The sequence below is a fragment of the Glycine max genome, chromosome 16, assembly GCF_000004515.6.
Source record: "Glycine max cultivar Williams 82 chromosome 16, Glycine_max_v4.0, whole genome shotgun sequence".
In the NCBI taxonomy this organism is placed as follows: domain Eukaryota; kingdom Viridiplantae; phylum Streptophyta; class Magnoliopsida; order Fabales; family Fabaceae; genus Glycine; species Glycine max.
Genome location: NC_038252.2, coordinates 7970502 through 7979737, shown reverse-complemented (window position 1 = coordinate 7979737; position 9236 = coordinate 7970502). Strand labels below are relative to the sequence as shown.

Below are 9236 nucleotides of genomic sequence, written 5' to 3'. Positions count from 1 at the left end.
TAACCAATTTCAGAGTGTTTGTGGTGTGGTTTAATCAATTGAATTTTTAGTTAAAAAGTTGTTTGAATTAAATATAAAAAAACATAAAAATTATATGTGATTTGATTTGAATTTAATTTTAAATTTGAATTAAATCAAACTAATATTGTATGGTTTAATTTAGATATTTTTTGTAATTTTTTAAAATATTATTTCATTAAAATTTATATTTTTTCATCTTTTAAATCAAATTATTTTAAAAAATTACTAATAAAATGCACTAAACTTATTAATATATTAAATATTTAAATATATAAAATTATATAATATTGTGAATTTTAAGTTTATACACATCAAATATATAACAATTCATAATAATATTAAAGTAATATAAGTGTTACTCTTGGATTCAATTTCAAAAACAAATGAATTTAAGTGTAAAATCATCCAAATAAATTCAAAAACTTACATTTTGATTTGATTTTTCAATTTTTTTAATGGTTTTTTATTTTTATTTTATATGGATTTGAATTTAAACGTCACTAATAAATTCCTCCAAATTAACTTATTCTACTATCGTACAGTCTCTTTAGAGCATACCACACTAGGAAGCATATACATTTATTTCCCAACAATTTAACTCATAATATTAATGCTTCAGGTTTTATGTTCAACTCACAGTCAAGTTTTATTATTAATTAAAAGCCTTATTAATTAAAATCATGTAGATTTTTATAGGCCATGCCATCCACCTGTTTAGGCTTACAAAATTTGTTCCAAAAAAATAATTAATTAAATTGACAGCATCTGGGTCTCCCCAAACAAAATTCATATAACCCAAAAAACAATGTCAGTGGGATTAACTTTCAGCATCATTTATATATGATATATTGATAAACTAGATTTGAATTCATTGACTTTAATTATCTACTTTTGCATATATTGGGACTTCTAAGTTCTAACGTTACGTATGCAACCCTATGTGATATGAGCACACAAGCAATAACGTACCGGATTTTTGTTTGTTACAGAGACAAAGGCAACAACTGTTAATTAAAAATCACAAACAAAATTTTCAGATAAGTCTAATTTAATTAAATTGGTGGGGAAGCTAATTAAGAGGACCACATCAAAATTGTTGGTGATCACTAGCACTTCAACTGCATGCAGCACCAACCATCCTCATGCATGCACTGCTACGTACAAAACCTTCAATTCATTGGGAGCTTGGGAGTACTCCAGCAACTGTAACAAATTATATAAAGAGAAAATTTAGGTCATCTCAAAGATTTTTTTTTGTTTTTTTGCATTATATTGTATTAATTAAAGGTCTTGAGCTGGAAGAAAAATTAATTATGTGATACAATTTATGTTTTCTATAGCTTATTCTTATTAGGATAAAATACATTTGTGATCCCTAATAAATAAATAAACGAAAAAGATTAAAAAAATTATAATTATGTAATACAATTTTATAAAAAAAATTTGTTATTAATCCTTTTAAAAAATATTAATAACAAATGAAAAATTATCAACAAACAAACATAAAATTTATTATTTAATTTAACAAGTACTAAAAAAAAGCGTCAAATGATCGATAAAAATAAATTTGCTATTTTAGTAAGAATTCAATTAATGAAAGAAAAATCTTTTGGACAATAAACATTTGATACTTATTGGAGATCGGAAATTTATTTTAATATTCTTTTTATAATGAGAACCAACTAATTTTAACTTTCAAGAAAAAGCACAAAGACAGAGAAGACCAATAGCATAAGCTATGCTTGTGGTCCAAATACAACGGTTCATGCTTAACCACCAATTCAAAAATACGAGAGATGCGGTCCCTATAGAAAGTGCTAGATAACTATTGTCCATTAATTAACTACACTCTCATTTAATAGGAAGGCAAACTTTCAAGTTTTAATAGAAAAGTTTAACTTATCTCAAAAATAAAAATAGTAAAATTTAGCTAACATACATTTAATGGAGAAAAATATCTTTCTTAAAAACAACACCTTTTTCATTATGGAATTTTATAACTCAGTTATTTTTTAAAATAGTAAAAAAAAAATTAAATATAAAAATAAGGATATGTACTTTTTGTTATTGTTGATCAAGTATTCACATAATTGTGAGACGTCTAAATAATAATGCTACAATTCAATTGACACATTTAATGGTAGAAATATCTCTTTTTTAAAAGCATTAAAACGTTCGTATGGTTTATTTAAACTTAAAAAAAAGTAATTATTAAAAAGAATTTTTTTAAAAGCAGATAGAATTTATTTATCAAAAGAAATAAAAAAATAATTTTATAAGCACACTAAAAAAAATAGAAAACGACTTTTTTTTATTAAAATAAGTATTTTTTTCAAGAAATAAATTTAAATAAACTCACCTATTATCCTTTGAAAAATGCTTCATTGGTTAAGGTAATTAATGTGCGTTAATTACCTGAAAGTAAGGCTCAATTTCGCCCTAAGATTTACAGTCTCCATCTTCACCTGTTCAAAAGCATGCATGATCCTGCAAAATTCATGATTTAGAGTCAGCATATTGCAATTTCATTTGGCTAAGGATTGAAGGAAACAAAAGTTTATATAATTATGTCAAGTGTAACAATCACCCTTCCACGTTGCCTTTCTGGAAAAGTTGTATAATCTTATTGACTCCGTTCAAAATCTTGAGAGCACCAATGCTGAAAACACGACAATATTTATGATGCTTAATTTGAAGTCGAGAAAATATATATATTTTGGAGATCATCGATCAATTGGGGTCTTGGGGATGGAGATCGAAGAAAAATAGGTACCACAAATTCCCTTGAGTCCTTGAAGTAACCTATTCATGTCTTTCCTTGGCTTACCATAAATTTCTTCTCGACTGTGTAAATGCACAATCATATCCATCAATTAGAAACTTATTTTGAATGTACACACATGTTGACATGTATATACATACGTGTGAGTGTGCGTGCTATAGAAATCTCAATAGAGAATACACTAAAATAACACAATTTTGCATATTAAGGTATGGTTATGCACTTTTACTCACAGAATTTGCTCAATTTCGATCCTCAAACTGTCTTGTCATGTCCGAGAAGAACAAATAAAAAACATCGATCCCTAACAAAGTTCATATTGTCCCTGTCTTGTAGCAGCTCCAGCTCTTGAAACTGGGTTGGAATCAGAAATCCCTGAAACATTAATTTGTCACATATATAAATTTGCATCAATATTTAAAATTGAGTGGCAAAATTTATAACTATATATCTTGTCTGTTAGTATTTGTGACTTGGTAGAAAGAACTCAGAGAAAAGAATCAACCTCAAATGAGAATCAGTGTTACACACCCAAATAGTATAAAGAAATATCATATATTAAAAAAAATCATCAATGCGTATTATGTGTGAGAAAATAAAAATACCTCATCGAAGAAAGATTGTTTCATCATTACAATTTTGTTGTGCATCTCATCGGAACTCTTCATTGTCTCAAATCTCAATTTCAGAAAACATAGTTTCAAGGCTTTCAATATATATCACGGTGGTTGAGCCACATAGCAAAATTTATAGCTAGAGAAAAGAAATTAGCTAGGGGCAAGTTATGTATATATGGGAGTGCATTAATTGTTAGCAAGAAAAAAAGAGTAAAAAATAAGCAAGATAATAGTATATATGTGTTTTAGTAGTAATAGATCGGGTGCATCTATAATTATTACGATTCTCTTGATGGGAATGTAAAGAATTAATTGAGTGTAAAAAAAAAAAAAAATTAAGGTTTGAGCATTTATGAATCTGCCTAGAATGTTCAACATGTTAAATCAGAAAATATATTTGCCATTAAGAAACTATCGTACGTAAAATCATTTATGGAAAGCCGTGGCACGCTACTATGAAAAATCACCGAGTGAAAAAAAAAAAAAAACAGCTAGCATATGTACAAAATTTCACTAGATCTAAATTAAATAAATTAATGGATTTTTTCCCTATTTTATTTTAGTACAACCCAACCCCCCTAAGCAGGGTTACAAACAATGTGAAATCCAAGAAAATCAAATCTAAAATTCATAAAATGTAACTTGAAAATTTGTATCTCGCGGTGAGTTAAGAGTAACCATAGGTACAGTAGTCAATGTTATGCATATATATATATATTATAGAACTTAATGTGTTTAGAATATTATTTAGAGATTAAATAGTTTAGTGCCAATAAATAATTATCTAAAATCAAATGAGTTTTAAATGTTTTAATTAACACTCAATTTTTTTATCAACATTAAGTATAATTAATAAGATATATGTAAAAGTTTTAAATACTTATATTTTAGTTTACATTTTTTATTTAATAAAACATTTTCTTGATTTTTTAATTTTTTTATATATTTCCGTCTTTCTATAAAATCCATGTAATGCATAAGTTTTATATATATATATATATATATATATATATATATGCAAAAGAGGCATATATATTAAGAGGAGTACAAGAATTACCCCCCAACTCATATGCAAAAAGAACAGCCTATGCCAACTATTATTTAGGCAAAGCAATCAACGTACCAGACCCCGTATAATGCATAAGTTATTTATTATTAGTAATTTAGTAATTTGTTTTGAATTCTAAATTAATGATAAATCAACTACTTTGAATAATGGGAGGAAAGAAAAAAATAAAAATTCAATTTCTTTATGTCAATAGTTGTCCCTAAAATGATTGAATATTTCCTAAATCAAATCAGATGTATCTTGCATTGTGGCATTTAACATGATTCAGAAAAATATATTCATGAACACCAGAGTCCTAATTAAATTTGAAAACAAAATTTCAAATCAAAATAAACTTGAGAATCATTGGTTGAATAATTGGGATCAAAATGTCGTTCCACTAGAGTCAGAAACTAGTTAGTTATTGGGGAAAAAATAAATTGTTAAGAGTTTATATCACTCGATCTTACAGATAGTTAATAACTACTGTTTTCACGGTCATTAAATAGGTGTAGCAATGTAATTTATATTACATCATAGTAATTCTTTTTAAAAAAATTCCACATATATATATTTTTTTAGATATATTAAAATATTATTAAACATGAACATTTCTTTCAATGAAAATTGAACCTTGATTTTTTAAGTTGCGGAGGACTAATATCTTCCCCCAGATCTAACACCATCCATATGTGCATCATAGTATAATTTGTGATTATAAAATCTCCAATTTATAAACATTAGAAATAAAAATGCGTGGAAATCCTTTTTTAGGAATATTCTTTATACAATGTGATAACGCATAACATTAAATTCTTTTATAAATATTATAAACACAAATCCCTTAATTAATAGATCAACAATTAATAAACTGACAACTCAATCTACTTAATTAACCCATCAAAATAAGTTGGATTGGGTTGAGTTGAGAATCATATTGATATTTAATTTGTTAGATTTTTTTAATTATTTAATTAAATATTATTTTATTGGACATAATATTTTACGAATTCTTATGAATGTCATGTTGTTTTGTTGCTTTATTCTACATTTATCTAACTCAGTGATATTTCTAAATGAATTTGTGTTAAGACAATATAATAAAATAATATGATAATACTCTTATGATTGTGGCATTAATTATGTTTAAATCATTTATTTGTTTATTTATTTGATAAGTCAACTTATGAGCCATTATGCTCTTATAAATTATTAGTAAATATTAATTATTAATATTTATTACTCATTTTACACCACGAGTCATTAGGCATGTAACAAGTAAACTAAAATGTATGAGTATCCATATGATTAAAAAAAATCCACTTTTTGACCGAGATTAGGTTATAATTTTTCTCAACTTGTAAAAACAGAAACAACTTTAAACTTGAAAATATAAGGGGAACATTAGGTGAGAGAAAAACATTTTATTATGAGAGGAGAAATGATTAAATAATAATTTTTAGATCAAATTAAAAAATTTAAATTTTAAAAAATTTTAGATCATATTAAATGCACGCAAGAATATAAAATTTGTTAAAGACCGGCAGAGTTGACCTAGGTAAGTGCTGGCAGGGGGGATATTGGAACATAGTTTAGTCTCCTCCACCAGTCAATATAGTCAAAAAAATTAATATAGTATATCATATCTTATGATATATGTAATTGCTTTCTTGACGAAAATTTTCCAAGCATGAAGCATGTGCTGCTTTGCTCATTCGTGTATTCAAGAACAAGTGGACAAGTGGGAGAGACGCGTCAATAAGTCATTTTTTTGTTTTAGTATTTATCTTTTTTGTCAAATTAATGTATTTATTACAAAGGAGAGATAACTTTTCAAATACATTTAAATTAAATCACCCATGATCGAGTTGCTTCATTTTATTACTAGTTCCTTAAAGGCTATTTATTTATTAATCACCTAATATTTCTACTACATCATCCATGTATAGGATGACGTCATGACGTGTATATATAATCTATTTAAAAATCCTTTATTTAATTGTTTTTCACAAAATGAAAATAGTATAATAGTAGACATATGTATAAAAACGATGGAACCAACCAATTATTATAATTATTATTATTATTATTATTATCTAGTATCGATATAATTTATTATTTTGAGGTTCAATATTTAGAAAAATAAAAATAAAAAAAAAATCGTGGGAAGGTTACAATAGCAAGAGACATTGGAAATTTTTTGTATACATTGGAAGAATTCATTTTAATTCATTTTAGTTATTAATTGAGATTATCTAAATTATCCCTAAAAAAGACATTATCTGAATAGTTAAATGTTACTATTTATAAAAGAAAATTGTTCAAAATTCCGATTTTTTCTTATAAAAATATGCATTCTACCCATTATTTTTTGGCCTTTTTATCTGGAGTTGAAATTCTAGGTATCATTAATGGAAAAAAAAATTACATTGAGAGCTTATTAAAAATCATAATTAATAAGAATTTTAAGATACTATTATAATAATTAAAAAAATCGGCTCATGTCACTTCTAGGTAACTTTAAAGGCTTAATGTTTTTAATGTGAGTAAATTGCCAACTTTGTTTGATTGATTGGGCTCATGTCTCCCAAAAGTTTTGGGCCCCTATAGCAAAGCTCTTTCCTACACCACACAAAATTCTGGTCGAAGAAATTAGAAAATTCGGTTGGTCAAAAAGGTACACAAGTGTCTCCCACTTTGACACCTGTCAACGATATAGCCCTTTAACCTCTATAATGTATCAATCGCTTGGTATGCAACTATGCATGGCATGAAAATTTTCAAAAACATAAATAAATATTATCATTATTATTTAATATATTTTTTAAAAATATTGTTTTTTTCATCAGTTAAAATTTATTTAAAAAATATAAAAATAATATTTATTGTATTGTCATTATATTCTAATTAAATTCTTAGAAAGTTTACGTAATAATAAAATAATTAGAATTGCATTATTTTTATTTTATATTTTTAGCAGTGATCTTTCAGGTTATCCCATCCGAAATTGGTGGACAAAAAAAATCCTTTATATATTTTTTGTTATCTCTGTTATATAAAATTTGTGGAAGTTATAAACTTTGTATAATTTTGATGGAATTTATTTTGGAAGAAAAAAATAATACATTAAAAAGTGATTAATATATACATTAAAATTCGAAAAGTGTTCGTCATTCAAAGAATTTATTTCGATAGAAATTGATGTTATTGATGTTTATATTAAACCACATGTGGTTTTGAAAGCACTTAGAAGTATCATCATTTCGAATTTCTTTCAAAAATATCAGCTGAATCAATAAATGGAAGATGTTACATAAAGTCACCAAATAACATTAAATGTATTAAGGAATATTGTAGTATATATATCAAAATCATAAAATTCGACCATTTGTATTAAAAGTTTATAAATAAAATTTTTGACGACCATTTTTTAATGGATTGAATTATTATCACTTAAATCCTTAAATACTGACAACATTATACATTGATATTGACTACTAATTTAAGAAGTTATCATATATGTATTTCTCCCTTTTAATGAATCCTTGTTTCATTATTTTAGTGCATATTTCTAAACACTTTACTAGATGTTCATATATCTATGATTACTAGATTACATTTTTTAAATGATAAGATATCACCTTTTTACAAAATCAAATAAAGTCTCAACTAAACATAATATCTCAAATTCTTTTAAATTTATATGTTTAATAATTATAAATTAATAATAAGTATGATTAACTTAATACTACCTTTATTTCTAAAACAAGTTATAGTGTATTTTAAAACAACTTAATACACCATAACTTCATTCTTACAATAAGAAACAGAAGTAATAACATTTTGCCTATCATAATATTATAGTTTAAATACATTTTTTGTTTTTACAATTTAGTGTATTTTTTATTTTCATTTATGTCATTTATTTATTTTTTGTTTTAATTTTTATAAAATATGTTTGTTTTGTTTTTTATTCTTAAAGTATTTTATATAATTTTTTTTCACTGTTTAATGTATTTTTTTTACGGTTCAAAATATTATCTAAAGTACTTTAAGAATTAAGACAAAAAACTAAAATTTGGAGGGACAAAAATAAAAAAATGTTAAATTAAAAATAAAAAAAATATTTAAGCATGATATTTACGCTTTTCGTAGAGAAAATCCACATTTTCAAACCTGCAAGTTATTGAAAACGTAAAAAACAGTTGTTTACACTTTACACAACTATCAATTCAACTTCAATGATTGGCTAAGTATTAGGCGGAAGCATATCATATTTGACTAAACGATTTCCCATAACTTGCAAATTAAGAGAAGCATATAGAATGGAAATATTTGATACGAAGAAAAGAAAATAGAGAGAAAAACAAATAGAGATAACAATATTTTTTTATTTGAATTAAGAGAAGCATATAGAATGGAAATATGAAATGATTTTTTTTCCTTTAGAAAGAAAAATTAACTTATAGAAATAATTTTTTTTTTTTGTTTTCTCTTCATTTGTTTCCTCATTCCAAACATAGGATAAAAGAAGTTTATCCAAAAAAAATACAAATCCAATTATAGATTAAATATCAATGATGTTATTCTAGAAAAGACTTTCTCGGAAGTCAAGGCAGCATAGTTAAGAGCATCAAGTGAAATATAATGTACAACATATCGTCCTAAACTAGAGTAATGACTTTTTATGCTATCTACTATCTATCCACCTTCTTTGATAGTTTGAGATCAGAGACAGTCAGACATATCAAGATGTACCATGTCCCTG

The 9236-nt window shown here is 25.2% G+C and overlaps 1 long non-coding RNA gene across 2 annotated transcripts; it reads right to left on the bottom strand.

Annotated features, from left to right (window-relative positions):
• Positions 1-838: 838 nt before the first annotated feature.
• On the bottom strand, positions 839-4067 carry LOC102661308 (uncharacterized). Of its 2 annotated transcripts, XR_418736.4 has the most exons (6): positions 3409-4067; positions 3037-3178; positions 2795-2865; positions 2609-2680; positions 2437-2508; positions 839-1224 (listed from the first exon to the last, which is right to left on the bottom strand). It is a non-coding gene; the product is annotated as an uncharacterized lncRNA (long non-coding RNA). The 2 variants fall into 2 exon arrangements; XR_418735.4 differs by having other exon boundaries at positions 2609-2865.
• Positions 4068-9236: the final 5169 nt, after the last annotated feature.